The 14422-nt window shown below is 36.8% G+C and overlaps 1 long non-coding RNA gene across 2 annotated transcripts; it reads left to right on the top strand.

The window, feature by feature from the left end:
• The first annotated feature begins 392 nt into the window (after positions 1 to 392).
• On the top strand, positions 393 to 8879 carry LOC145463397 (uncharacterized). Of its 2 annotated transcripts, XR_014041328.1 has the most exons (4): positions 393 to 1756; positions 1847 to 1934; positions 3069 to 3160; positions 8349 to 8879. It is a non-coding gene; the product is annotated as an uncharacterized LOC145463397 (long non-coding RNA). The 2 variants fall into 2 exon arrangements; XR_014041327.1 differs by having other exon boundaries at positions 405 to 1934.
• Positions 8880 to 14422: the final 5543 nt, after the last annotated feature.

The raw sequence follows: 14422 nt of genomic DNA, 5'->3' as shown, positions 1-14422 counted from the left end.
TCGTTTTCCTATACAGTGGCTGGTTATCGAGCCTAAGTGGTTTGCCTGCATTGCAGCCTACAACTACAACATTGACAACAAATTTACCCTTTCTGGGCTTGAAATATCATAGATTTGTAGTCCATTCCTTATCATTTAGTAGCTCAACCGCGCAGCCAATATTCGGCGTTTATATAATAAAGCGCGATCGGTTTCTGTCGCCAGACAAATGGCTCATCACACAAACAAACGTTCGTCATCGAGGGCCGGCGTATGTTACAGCTCTGTTGTTAACATTGTTGTTCAGTGTCATTCTCAATAATTGAAATTATCCAAACCATGTAAAAAACTAACGAAGTAAATTTTACAGATGGGTGAGGATTTTATTTATATCAAATCACTCGAACACGCCGCATAAGCCTACACTATACGTTTGTACGGTTTCGCACATTATTTGGGTGAAAAACGTAGCTGGTCAGGGGTGGATTTACATTAAATCGTTGGCGTCAGATGGTCAGAAACCATCAGCAGCTAAAATCTCCGGAGGAAAACACAGGAGGAGAGGATACTCAAACTACCCAGTACCAGCTGATAGTTTTAGTACAAAGAACACTCAAAGAGAATGAATGATAATCTGAGAATGTTCATTGCATCAAAATTAAGACAACAACTGGCAAAACTAGAAGTTATATTTCGGTAAGCCGAACTGTGCGCCGTCAGACAAGAACATGCCGTACCCCAATCCAGTAGAGATCTTTGCGTTTTGTCTTGAGTATTTTCGTTTCGTCTCTTCATTGTTTTTAACACTGTATTTAAGAGCTATCTTGTATGCACATTTTAGTCTGATGATGGTATAGTTCTTACCGAAATATATTTCCCTACTTTTGCCAATTGTTGTCTGCATTTCTACAGCGGCAATGAACATTCTCGGATTATCATTTATCGTAGCTCTCTGTATACTCAAATTAGAAGGAAGAAATGGAAATGAATCGGCCACGCATTAAGGAAGCAACGGGAAAGTGTCTCCAGACAGGCCCTCCTCTGGAAACGAAAGAAAGCGAGGAAGTACAAAAGCAAAAAACTGCAGAAGGTCAACCGAACAAGAACTGCGGCAGATAGGTCTAAAATGGAACAAATTAGAAGAAGGAACATTGTGGCAGTGCTCTACGCTTCACAGAGGAGCGAAGGGGACAGAGAGTGAGGGGCGGGAGGGGAGGGTAGAAGGAGCAACTAAGCATAGCATCAAGTCCTTCCCCCTCTCACAGCCCCACCCCCCTCAATCCCTGGGAGTTTGTGCAACCTCGTTCCCGAAGTCCTATCTTTAGGGCAGAACTGCTCATAACCGGCGCGAGTTATTCCTTGTCCCCCTTTTCCCTAATATTTAGAACTGGCGTTCAATTTCAATCTGGTTATCTCTATTGCCTCTGATATTTGATTATCATGTGTGAGATTAGTCCACTGTACTGCCAATTACACTGTAACCAGTCCTTTTTTATCTGTAGCTATAGCTTTCTTTCCATTTCCTTCCTACGATTTGTTTACCAGAACTGGAAACACTCTCTGAACACGTTAAAGAATGCAGGGGTGCACCCGAATTTTCGTGGAAAATGTGAATTTAATTTTATTTTGTTTTTCTCGGAATTTAATTGCGTTGAAAGAGGGGAGGGGACGGTAAAGAAGAAATATCCCACAATGCCTATCAATCGTTTAATTTGAGAAATTTTTTCCACGTGCTACATGTAGAGAAGGTTATTTGGCTACGATTTTCAACTTTCTGGTAAGTAAATGAGCTTTCTTTGCTTTCTTTTCTTTTCTTATTAACTTATGTAAGACATATTGTAATTTGGTGGTGTTTTCTGAATTCTAGATCAGAGAAAAAGAATGGAGTGTGGGAATATCGAGAAGTCGACGCCGAAGCCGCCATATTGCATGCTTATTGTCTTGTTTATACGCAGGTAGGTTGTCTTGTATTACTGATTTGACTCGAGCAAATTTATTTTTAGTGCGGGTATATCTTACAAAGGAGCTTCACGTTATATTTCTTGTATCGCTCCCTGCTGTAATTTGTTGGCGAGTTTTTGCATTTGGCAGCGAAATGGCGGCAAATTTAAAACCCTGATGTATCAATTTTTGTTTCCATATTATCTTTAACCTTGAATGTACATTCCTTACCATTAACCAACTCACATTTATACATCCCGTCGAAAAACCTTTAAACTTTGTCTAAGTAATTTCTGTACTTTGTCCGTAACCGTGTATCCTCAGAAATCGGTCAGTACAAAATGCAGATTGCAGACTGGAGACTGCAGAATGGATACAAAATGTAGACTAGCAGAGATGCCAAACTGAAAAACAAAATTGAAATCTGGGAAATCGGCAATTTTACCTTCTTGGCTGGTTAAAGTAGACCATGGCCAATTCAACCACAAGTATCCGTCAAAATATCCAAAAAATATTTCCAACAAAAACACCAAAAGTCACCCAAAATATGTCTGAAAAATGTATTTTATGCGCTTTGCTTCATTGTATTGTCTGGGAGATGTGGGAGACTTGGTGATTAGGTCTTTATTTGAGATACTCCTGGATAATCCAGGGCTGGGGCTGGTCAAAAACCTGTACCCGGTCTGCAGTCTGCATTTTGTACCCAGTTTGCAATCTGCAGTTTGTCCTGACCCTCTCTGAAATACCGGTACATGTAGTCAATCAATCAATAACTTTATTAATGTGTCAAATACATTCTAGCCGAGGATAAAAAACCCTCTACTAATAGGGGACTAGTGAATAAGCGACTAGTGAATAAAAGAAAGCCACTTGATCTGAATTGGGCAATAGCATGTAACACACAAAGCTAACAAGGTTTACTGCCTTAATGAACATCAAAGAATGCAACTTTTTTACACTCCAGGATTGCCAAATGTAAGTGATACAAAAGAAATTGCACTTCCTCATATAGATATGTGTTTATATTTATAACTATACATGGGCATCTAATAAGAAACAAATGATTATGAATGACAAATACTAACCAAAATCTTACCCAGCATTTATTAATATATAATATAATTACATTAGTGTTTTTCTTTCTTCAGAGAAATATCAAGCATGGAATGCTACATGTAGAATCAATAAACTCTGTTTGAGAGAGAAGACTGAACAGCTTCAGATGCCCTGTATTGATGAGGTATGTATATGTTGATTACTTACACATTCTAAACTTAAGGCCACACCAGGGAGCCTCCTTATCAGTTTAATGGGGATTCTGGTCAGAATTTTGAAAAGCACCCCTTTGAGGTGCTAGAATGCACTTTTTAGGTTGTGGTTCAAGTTCATTAGTAACTCAAATTACTGCTTATTAATTTTTCACGTTGTGAGTTTGGGAGCAAATTTCACTCCTTCGGTGTTTCTGCCCTTCACTTCCTGTTTCTGTGTAACATTTGGTAATGATTCAGGGTGCAACAAAATGCTTTAATTTATAGAAACTGACATGGTTTACAGCAGAGAATTCTGAGTGAGAAAGTGAACAGATACTTTTTACCCACATTGTATTTGCATGATCCATTTTTTGCTATGATATAGTTTGTCATCTGATGTGCATGTATGGGTAGTTGAGCTTACATTTCCTGAAGAACAGATTACACAATTGCAATGTAGCTTCTTGTTGTAGATGACAAATTATAAGTCGAAATTTTTTAATCGTTTTGACTCTTAAAAAATTTGAATCTTTTCTGAACTACATGCATGTGTAGTGATAAAAGAACAAAGAAAATGCTCGTTTGTCATGACTATCTGCCCCAATTAAGCCATAAGTGACAGCATGCTGCACCATGCAATAAGTCAAATTATTAAATTACAGCTACGCTATGGTGAGCTTTTTCCAAAAGTTATGTGTACTACAGGATGTGTATTTTCTATTCTATCAATTGATTCTTAACACAGAGTTTGGATTATGCATGGAACATTGTTTAGAAAAAACAACAAGAACATTGTTGAGTCTTGTTTACTTATGGATTGATCGACAGAAATTGTTTTGTGACTTTCACAACAGTAGCTATTTTGTGATTTTTGTAAACTATCACATGATAATAATTCCAACCAAATGACATGATTACAAAGCATAAACAACATTATTTCAGAGTACATCACTCATTCAAATTTGAAGTGTTTTGCTAGTTGGTATGCCATTTAGAATGTAGCCCATGGTTGCATAAAATAGTAAGTACACCATACTCCACAAACATCTGTCATTTGGTACCACAATGTACATAAGTCATCTGCGATTTGTGAACATAAAATGATAAAAAAAGTTCCTTATTTTAAAAATGGTTCTTATAGTATTTTGTCATATTTTCTGGGCACTTTTCAGAATCAAGAAGAGATCAACATTGTTAAAAATAGTTATTTCCTCGTTTTTCAAGTCCTTGATTATAAATTCTATCCTGTTAAGAAATTGAAATTCTAGTGATGAGCTTAATTTTGTCTAGATGACGAGTAAGCTTGGAAGCAAATCAAAAGAAATGCTTAAGACATTCAGTTCTTTCTCTTAAGTTCCCTTTCTCATTCAGACTTTCTAAAGCAAATTCTTACCTATGGGGCTCTGCAGTCATCAGACTTAGACTGCTGAGTGTGACATTATGGCTTTCCCTTCATCTGAAGTTCAGGGATTTTTTTTGCCAAGTTTGAACAGTTACTGAAATAGAAGCTGGGCAGCTTCATATGTCTTGTCAACATTCCAGAGTAAAACTTCTTTCCAAGTCAAAGCTGAGTCCCACTGTATGTAGTAAAAACCTTAAAACAAATGTAAATGACCTATACAAGTGAATATATGAAAGATCATATATTTGAATTGCAGAGAAAGATATAAAGATATGATTGATCATAGCAGTTATACACACAACTTAAGCAGTTGTGAAATTAAAGCCTGAATAAAATTCAGGCCTGAACAGGATTCGAACCCCTTACCTCTGCGATACCGGCGCGGTGCTCCACCAACTGAGCTATTAAGCCAACTGGAAACTGGTCACATTGTGAGTTCATAATATACCCGTAGATGGTGCAGAATACAAGTGAATATATGAAAGACCATATATACACTGTATGAACTGCAGAGAAATATACCTTTCATTTTCTTGTATTTGTGTCCAAATCAAGCTTGAAATTTTGATGCAAAATTTTTTTGTCGCCAATCATTTCCCATGATCTCTGGACAGACTCTACACAGAACTGAAAAAGTGTTACTGATAACATTTGAAATGTTAGGGCTTGGATAAGAAACGTTTTAAAACAGTCAACTTCTCCTTGGCATTTACTTTGTCAGGAGCACATTGGATATGTGCTGTTCCTGTTCAGTTAAGACATTTCCATAAAAAAGTAAGGAAGATATAGGTATATTGTTCCTTAAACAGATTCCAAATATCCTAACGTGACCGTGTACAAATTTTACCGCTGTGGATGACCTGATGTGATGGCGTTATTATGTCTCTAGATTGTTTGGTAGTGACATTCTTCTCAGTTTATACATGCAAAACTTAATAGTATTTGGTGGTTTGAAATCTTTTCAACTTTAATTGCAGAAATTACAGTATTTTCTAGCAGTGGAACTGTTAGTAAACCCTTTTATAATAAAGTCTCCATATAATGTGCACTCTGATTGGCTGAAACAGCATGCTTTTTCAGAGAACAGATGCACAGGTTGATGACAGTAAGCTGGCTTTCCAATTTTTGCCTCAGAATTTGACAAATTTAACCCAAATTTAACATGCCCTGTGACTCAGACAATTGTAATGGAGACAAGGTATTTGTATGCAGTAAATATGGCTGCACAGAGACCATTGTTAATAACAGTAGAGTTAAAACTGCACTAAAATGACAAGTATTGCAAGATTGCCACAAAACACATAGCCATGCAAATAAACAAGTTCTCAACCTAGCGAATGCTTCGATAAAATACATTATATTTGTTATGGAGGCAGAAATCGGCAGGTATATTTTGTAGGGTGCAGGGTGCAGGGTGCAGGGTGCAGGGTGCAGGTTGAAATGTAATTATAACTGGAAAACTGCTGGCACTTGAAAGAACAGACAGTTGGTAGAATTACCATGACTGTTACATGACGCTGTTTACAGTTGCTCAGAAAGGTGGCTTCCACCTAAGTGCCGAACCGGCCAAAACGATGGGAGGAGAGTATATTTCAATGATTTTAAGCCTGCAATGAATTATTGTTTTTGAAGAAACATCTGAAATATCATCTGAAATATCTGCTGAATTTGGCTTCTTCCCAGTGAGTACCAAAATGAAAGCACACTATACAAAGCTAGTATATTCCGTCGGTTAAAATCTTATATTATTTCATTTCTTTATTTATTTGCTTCATTTGTGATGGCAATCTTCTGTTGTTGAGGGAAGACTCGAGCCATATCGAGAGAGACATCTGTGGAGTGGCCATCCAGATCGCTTTGAAGGGATTTCACCAGTCCCTGCGTGTCGAGCGATAAGTACTTATAGCAGATCGATTGTGTTTTCGATGGACATGAGAACATCGCTCAAACCAAGTGCGATGACAAACATGTTGGGAAGCGTACGAAGTCTCTGGTTTCTGTACACGGCGTAACAAGTTAGAAGATTGCCAAAGAAGGCCTAAATATTAATAACAGCGTGTTTTCACTATGTGAAAGAGGCGAACTACTTTATGTAAGAACCCCCGAGGAGTATATAGGTTATTAATTATTTTTAGTGCCAGCGGTTTTTCAGTTATAGTTAAATTTCAACCTGCAACCTGCACCCTGCACCCTGCAAAATATACCTGCCGGGCAGAAATTATACTAAAGAAATAAAGCAATGACAGAAAACACCAATTGAGCTGTCTCTGTTTATAATGAGAGACTTCATTTTTGTAAAAATGCTCAAACAACACTTACATGCAGTGTAGTAACACTTGTTTGCTAACTAGTGATCTCCGTTTATCCCAGCAAAGTGAACCTCAACAATTTTGTTTCAACGCTCACCCTATGAGTGATCAGTTGAAAGCTTGCTCTGATATTCTCTCCTGTAAGCGTAGTAGAACCAGTGGGAGCAGTCTAGTCTTTTCAACTTTGACGCTATTAGGTGTAGCTCTTTTCAAATACAACTCAACATTTTGCACTTTGTCCTTTGCACTCTCAGAATTAATTTTTAAAAAAATTAAAATTATCACCCTCAAAGTTATAAAACTAGACATTTAATTTTAAGCTATTGACTGGAAATTATTTTGAAGAGCAAGAGCTACTTCCTGCTAAAAGCCTGGTACCTCTTTGGTGTGAAAATAAATATTCAAACTGCACTCATAAAAGAAGATTCAGTTGCATGTACCTTTTACAATTATTACATGGACATGTATGGGTAATTTGGAAGTCCTTCACCAAATTTTAAGAACTTTCCTTTCCTAAGAACTTTTAAGAACTTTCCTCCTTCACTTGAATAGACAAAATTCTTCCATGGATATCATGTTTGTGTTAAAGCTCATATTTGTTATATTGAGGCATGATTGTTTTGAGGCTTTTGTGTTTGTGATTTTCTAGGCCTCTATCTAGTCAGTGTATTTTTTTCGTACATCTCCCTATAGGAAATATTATTAAATGAAAAATGCATTTCTTGGATTACAATGAAAATGATAGCCTTGGGCTTTTGGATCAACATCAATTGGCTGTATTTTTAATGAAATTTTTGGCAGATGCATTTCAATAGGACAGAGACAGTTGAAGATTTGACTAATTCCGGAAAAATCTTAGCGGGAAAAAGTTTAATAGGTTGCTTTGGCTTGGAGCAAAATAATGAGTTAGTCATGAACATGCCAAAAAATTACTTGTTAAGATTTGAATCGACTACATGTAATAACACCTAAATTTCTAGTTTTTCTTCGCACAGAAAGCAGGTTTGATATCTGAAATCCCAAGGTACAATCAGTTATAGATTGATTTCTTTTTGTGTTGCATTGCTTTTTTTTGTTTTGTTTTTCTTAGTAACTCAGTCTTTTCTCTTTTTTTTGCACCTGAGGGCAATCACAAACTTGCCTGTAGTTTTTATTTCATTTAATTTTTTTTCGTATTTTTAAAGTTAGCTAGCCAGCCGTTGATTTCATGCTTTGTTTACATTCATGCTTTGTTTACTTTCATGCTTTGTTCACTTTGACTGGCACGTTACGTTACTTCGAATGTTACTTCGGGTGTCACGCTTGTCACGCGTGTCTACGTTACCTTGGTTGTAACGCAACGCAACGCTCTCGTGCCGACAGCAATGTTATTTTCTCTTTGATGAAGTTGATTTTTTTGAGATATTGCTTTTGTTGTTGTTGTGAAGTTGCATTTATTGATTCTCATTTTGCTTCATTTTCATGCAGGTTGCTGGATGGCTATGTACAGTGCATGTGCTGCAAGTCAGGATTGACAGATCCAAGATTTAGTTAGAGGTAGAACAGAAAACGTAATTTGTTTCAAGATTATCCGAGAAGAATCAGAGCTAAGAATTCCTTTTCCGTACTAGAGTCAATCAGTTTCACAAGTCAAGCACCGTTATTACCATGCCGAATTGTCTGGGAAAGGCAAAATTTACGATCAATTTATTATCAGTGTTCAAACGTGGACGGTAAGACTGATCCGTACGGCAGTAAGAAAGAGGCGTAATTTTCGTTGATGCAATTGAGATGCAAGTGCAATGTTAAATTCTGTGAAAACAAAACTTTGCCAGAAATTTATTGTAAAAGTAAAACACAAATTTTATAAGCCAGTGTCATGTCATTTTTTCGTAAAAGTTGTTGCCTTGTTAGCATCGGTTTGATCGTGTTTAGTTTTCCCGCCAAAAGACTTAGAAAAAATACGGGCGCTCAAAATACGCATGCGCCAGTTTTTTTTAAAAAAGTAATTTCTTAGTTAGTAATATTAAACTTAAAGAAATAACCAACAATAAAATATATTTTTGCCTTGTGTCTGCTCTACTTGATGTTGTTTGTTAGACTGTAATTACTAGTCAATATAATAAACAGTTTTCATTGTAATCTTTATTATCTTTAATAAAGTATTTCAATAATCACAATCAAGTATTAGGGTGAAAATCACTTTATTCGCCTCAAGTATTCTCTAATTATAAGTTAATTACTTGATAGAAACCAATTAAATAATTAAAGAGGTGTGAAGAAAAAATGTCCCCTATATATACTAAGACTTTTGGCGGGAAAATTTGGAAACATTTGCACAGCGTTTCCCCTGACAACTTTCTCGGCAAAAAATTCAAAATGGCTTCCCTTACAATTTCCCGCCAAAAATTATTTGAACATCACCTGGGGCAAAAAAGTGTAAAACACCAATTTTGTTTCCTACCCGTTAAGAATCCGAAAACGATGTTTTAACTTCGTTACTAAATGAATAAATCTCTCCGAGACAATTTTGTTTTTTCAAACTCTTTTGCACGAGATGATGTTTCGGATAAAAACCTTTTTCCACCGATTCTCGTTTGCAACACAGGACAAATGAAATCAAAAACAGCTTACAAATGTACCCGTCCTAAACAATCTGTAACAACAGCTATGAAGTTTTGGAGTAATGCACACAATTTAAACTGTTGTTTTAATAAGGACGTTAAGAAATGAACCTGTCCTAACCAATCTGCAACAACAGTTAAGTTTTGAAGTAATACAAACAATCTCAACTGTTGTTTTCGCTAAGAACGTCAAAAAATGTACCCGTATCAACCAATGTGCAATGACAGTTACGAAGTTTTGGAGTAATACAGACAATTTCAACTATTGTTTTGCTAACAACGTCAAGAAATGTAGCTGTCCTGACCAAAGTGCAACAACATTTATGAAGTTTTGGAGCAATACAGACAATTTCAATATAGAAATAAGCTCAACGTAATGTCTTATAATTTTATTTTTGCAGTTGTGTTCATGCAGTGTCCTGTGTTACAACGAGCGCCGGCAGTAAAAGATCCTCATCCATTTACATGTAAATCGTTTCAAACACTGACTTGTCATAAAACCCAAGTGCCTGATTAAAGAGATGCGATTATATTCTGCGAGTTTAACCCCAGCCTTATTAAACTCGAATATTTGATTAAAATAAATAAAGGTTATACGGACCACAATGAAAAGAAGGTGGTTGAAATTTGCGATGTTCTTTTGTTTCTACACTCACAAAACAGCTCCAAATCGCATTTTAATTTAACATTGTGAAGGTAAACAATACAATTGTAAAATCAAGTTGCTCATTGCAATTTTTCTTTCAAAAGACTTGATTTGCCAACGAAACGAAAAGCAAACTTAAATTGCAGATTTTCTCCAAAAGACTGTTGATTTGCTAACTAAAACAAAACGTTTTTAAATCAGATAAAAAATATTGCAAAGTTCTTTATTTTGGCTGTGTATAGCAGAAGGCAATCTTAATTTAAAATTTTGGAGATAAACAAGACAATTGTAAAGTCGAATTAATAATTTCGAGTTTTACTTTTCACAAATTGAAAAGTCAACAGTGAGCGAAAAGAAAAATTGTTTTGTAATTACTTATCAGCGAATTTTGTCGAGTAGTTTTTTGACCAGCACAGTAAAAAAGGTGAAAGTCCTGACTAAATTTTGGACATGAAACAAGCAAATTATAAAAAAGCTAACTTAATAATTCCAGGTTGTTTCTTTACTGGAAAATTTTTAAATAAACAAAATTGTCAAAACAATGCGGTTACTTTTATTGTTTATTGTGCGGTCTTGTGGTCCGTATAGCTCGAAAACTCGAAATACTGCCTAGCTTTATCTAGACCTCTTAATCGCAATATTTCACGAGCCAGGCATCAGGGTTTTGTAACAAGCACTCAATATTTGTCAAGAGAACATGGGCATCTAGAAACGTTCTCCGCCTAGACGTTTACCAAACAAAAACAAGCCAAAATGGAAACTATACTTCCGTCTTGCGTTTTAAAAGGAAATTTGTTTTTGTAAATAAATGGTTGGAACCCTGCCAGCATAGTTCTGTAAAGTTGTTTGTCTGAATGTTGTGTACGTTTCAGCGTTGTATTTGTCGCCTGTCGCCTGTCGCTTGAGGTTTGGAAGCAGTGGTAAAGTAAGTTGTTGTCAGTTTTGATTTGTATATAATTAGAAAATATCAATAGGTCCTGTTTCAGGTCAAGTCCTTTGGTTGATTTTGTTGTATTGTTTTAAGATAGTGAACCAGCCTTTCAGAGTCAGTCGCCACAAGTAGTTTGTACTGATATAAATCAACGTGTTGAGCAAAGTAATTATTGACATCATCGATAGATGGTTTCGTGTCGTGCGTTTAGCGTTCAGATAGTCAGTCAGGGTTCCACCAAAACAAAACGGAAAAACTAAGACGTGCTATCGATTTGGAGAAATCTATATATTCTTTAAATCAAAAAGCCCATATTCACTTGTCAACTACAGTTATAGTAACGTGTTAAGCACCGACTGTTTTGCAGACATGACGAAAAGATCTTGAGAAAATTAAACAACGCTAAACAATCGTAAACTCGTTTTTCCAAAAGTTGAAAAAAATCTAATGTGTTATGAAATTTTATCAGTATTTGAGGTCCAATTATTTATGAAACTGAATCAAGACAATCAAGAATATTCTCCGCATGAGGTGAACTAAATCAAAATTTACAAACGGCTGACAAAAGCTAAGCGAACGCTATCAAGTTCGCAATAATGTCTGCAAAAGAATCGGCAAATGGTGGCTGATATTTAAACCGCGTTTGAGATTAAAGTACTTTGTTGTTCTATTTCCCAGTCTCTAATTAAGCCTTTTTTCTCCAATCCAGACAATTAGCATGCGAATTGATGACCCAAGAGTAAAAGTTTTTACTTGCAAACAAAAATACTCTGTTCCATTTTCCAGTCTCTAAATTAACACTTTTTTTTTTCCTCCACTCCAGACAATTAAGTGTGCAATTGCAAATTGAAGTACTTTCTACCATTTTCCAGTTTCTAAATAAAATCCTTTTTTATCCGATCCAGACAATCAGTGTGCAGCTATTCCTTGACCTGAAACAGATTTCAGCAAATTTGGACACTGTTCAGCCACCATTTTTAGTTAACTAGTTATCTGACAATTTCAAAGTTCTTATCTTTGAAGAATTCTTCCTTGTTTGGTGATTCAAGTTTGTCCACTTCTCCAACTTCCTACGTGCCAGAAGTAGCTTTCTTGATCGCCTGCAAAAAGAATTGAAAAAGTCCAAGATCAGCAAATGTAGAAATATTCTAAAGCGGTGCATGTGTGAAAGCTTCAGTAGACACTACAAATGCTAAGCTGGCAAATAACAAAAGCCAAAATATGACAGTTCAGTCATAGTATAATAACGTACATTCTACGTGCAAAGAAACTAAACAAAAGAACGAAAAACTTTGCAAGGCAAAGGAAATAATTATCTCAATAGGAGAAGACTTTAGAATCCACATGGTTCGTGACAATTTTAAAATTTTAGCGCGCGGTTTTGCCTTTTAATTTAACAGGTAAAGTATGATGAAATAGTCGAATGTATTCAGTTTAAACCTCGAATCTTGATTTCAACGTTTCTTTCAGGCGCATAACAACACCAAACTTCCGAAATTTCAGCAAACTATTACAAAGCATTAGCTTTGGCCGCATAACCATTCAAACTGGCCGCTCTTGAATTGAATATTGCAAACGAAACACAGAATTTAAGATACCACTTTGCTGTCTTGTTTCAAGATGCGACGAACCTCAAAGATCTTCAAAACGAACACCAAATCCACGTGTTCACTCGCTTGGGCAACAGTTTGGTATTTGTGTGGCCTTCCAAAGAAAATTAGGGGATTGTTTTCCAAGAGCAGTGCTTACCTTTGATTGATATAGAATAAGGGCTTCTTTCCGAGTGTTAAGTCATTCCAGCATCAAGCATCTTCTTCCTTCAAGAGTAAAATTGGCCTGCAGCCGGACCACACGTCTTCACTCATCAACAAACAGTTTGAAATGTGCGACACTCAACTATTAATTCTATGAATATGAATTAGAAACTCAAGCCAATCGCTGGCAAACACGGCACAGAAGCGACATGTTTGCATGCTTTTTCTTTCAGCGAATCATAAAGGGAGAAAAAAAGTCGTGCGTTTATGTATGCATGCTAGAAGAATTTTTTGCGAGCACCCGATCTTGTTTTGTCAATTTAGGCCCCGTCCACACGCATCCGGATATTTTTTAATCGGCAACTTTTTCTTTCGGGATAGGGCTTCCGTCCACACGCACCCGGCGAATTCGGCTGCGAATCCGGATATTTTTGCTACGGTGGACGGGGAAATTTTTGAATCTGGAAAGAAAAAGTGGATTCGAAAATATCCGGATACGTGTGGAAGGGGCCTTAGTATGTTGTTACCAATAAATTAAAATTTTTGCTCACAAACTGGAATCAAAACAAATTCATAGTATAGCGCGCCTTTCCAATCTGTTTTCGAGACGGATTTGTGTGGACGGTAGACCTACCCGTAGAAATATGGCCCTATCCACATTACGCCGGAAGAATTTGATAAGGAAGGTTTCACCTGGAAACGCATCAAATTTTTGCCATCCACACTACGCCGGGTAGGAATTTAAAAACGCAACAATGTTTGAGGAAAACATTGTCAGGGAAATCGCATTATCGTGACGCCATCGTTTTCAAAATGGTTTTCGTCTACGCGAAAAAGAAAACCCGGCGTTTTCAATTTCCTCCGGTTTGAAGATCGTTTTCAAAAAGCTCCGTTTACGTGACGGATTAGTGTGGACGATAGGCCTAACTGTAGAAATAAAGTTGCCTTCCTCCGGCATAGTGTGAAATAAAAACATTTGATGCGATTTCAGAGTGAAACGGCTTCGTTTTCAAATTCCTCTGGCGTGGCGTGGGCGGGGCCTCAGCTTTTGCGTTCGGCCACTTTGGCAATGGTCGGGACGAAAATCGTTTTTCTAGATCGAAGTCAAAAAAGTATATCATGTTCCATGTCTAGGGGCTATTTTGTGGACGAAAAATGAGAAAAATCGATTTTCTACTTCTGTAGCCCTATGTTTGACAACTAGACCAATAACACACGAGCACGAGCGCGCAGCCCATGGCTTAGAAAATTTGATAACCATTTTGGCTGTCACGTAATTATCCGTCTGTACCTACGTACGTATACGTACCCTCCCCCCTCACGTAAACCAATGTGAAATCACACTCTGCAAAACATAACTGAACGTGTCGCCGCACAAATTTACAAGTTTCCTAGTTCTTGTTTGTTCGTAACACAGAAAATTACTTCTTTTGGCCTTAAAACGGAAAGTAGAAAGACCAAATAATGTTTTAAGAGGCACCGACGACAGATCGCCGATTTTTAGCGCAGCACACGTAGTAACGTAAGATCTAAAACGATATATGCGCCCACGATGTCTGTTCGTGCATTGAATTATTACGTTTTATTAACTGGTCAGCGGAAATATA

This window comes from Orbicella franksi, chromosome 12 (assembly GCF_964199315.1).
Source record: "Orbicella franksi chromosome 12, jaOrbFran1.1, whole genome shotgun sequence".
NCBI classification, from domain to species: domain Eukaryota; kingdom Metazoa; phylum Cnidaria; class Anthozoa; order Scleractinia; family Merulinidae; genus Orbicella; species Orbicella franksi.
This window is presented reverse-complemented; position numbering and strand designations above follow the sequence as displayed.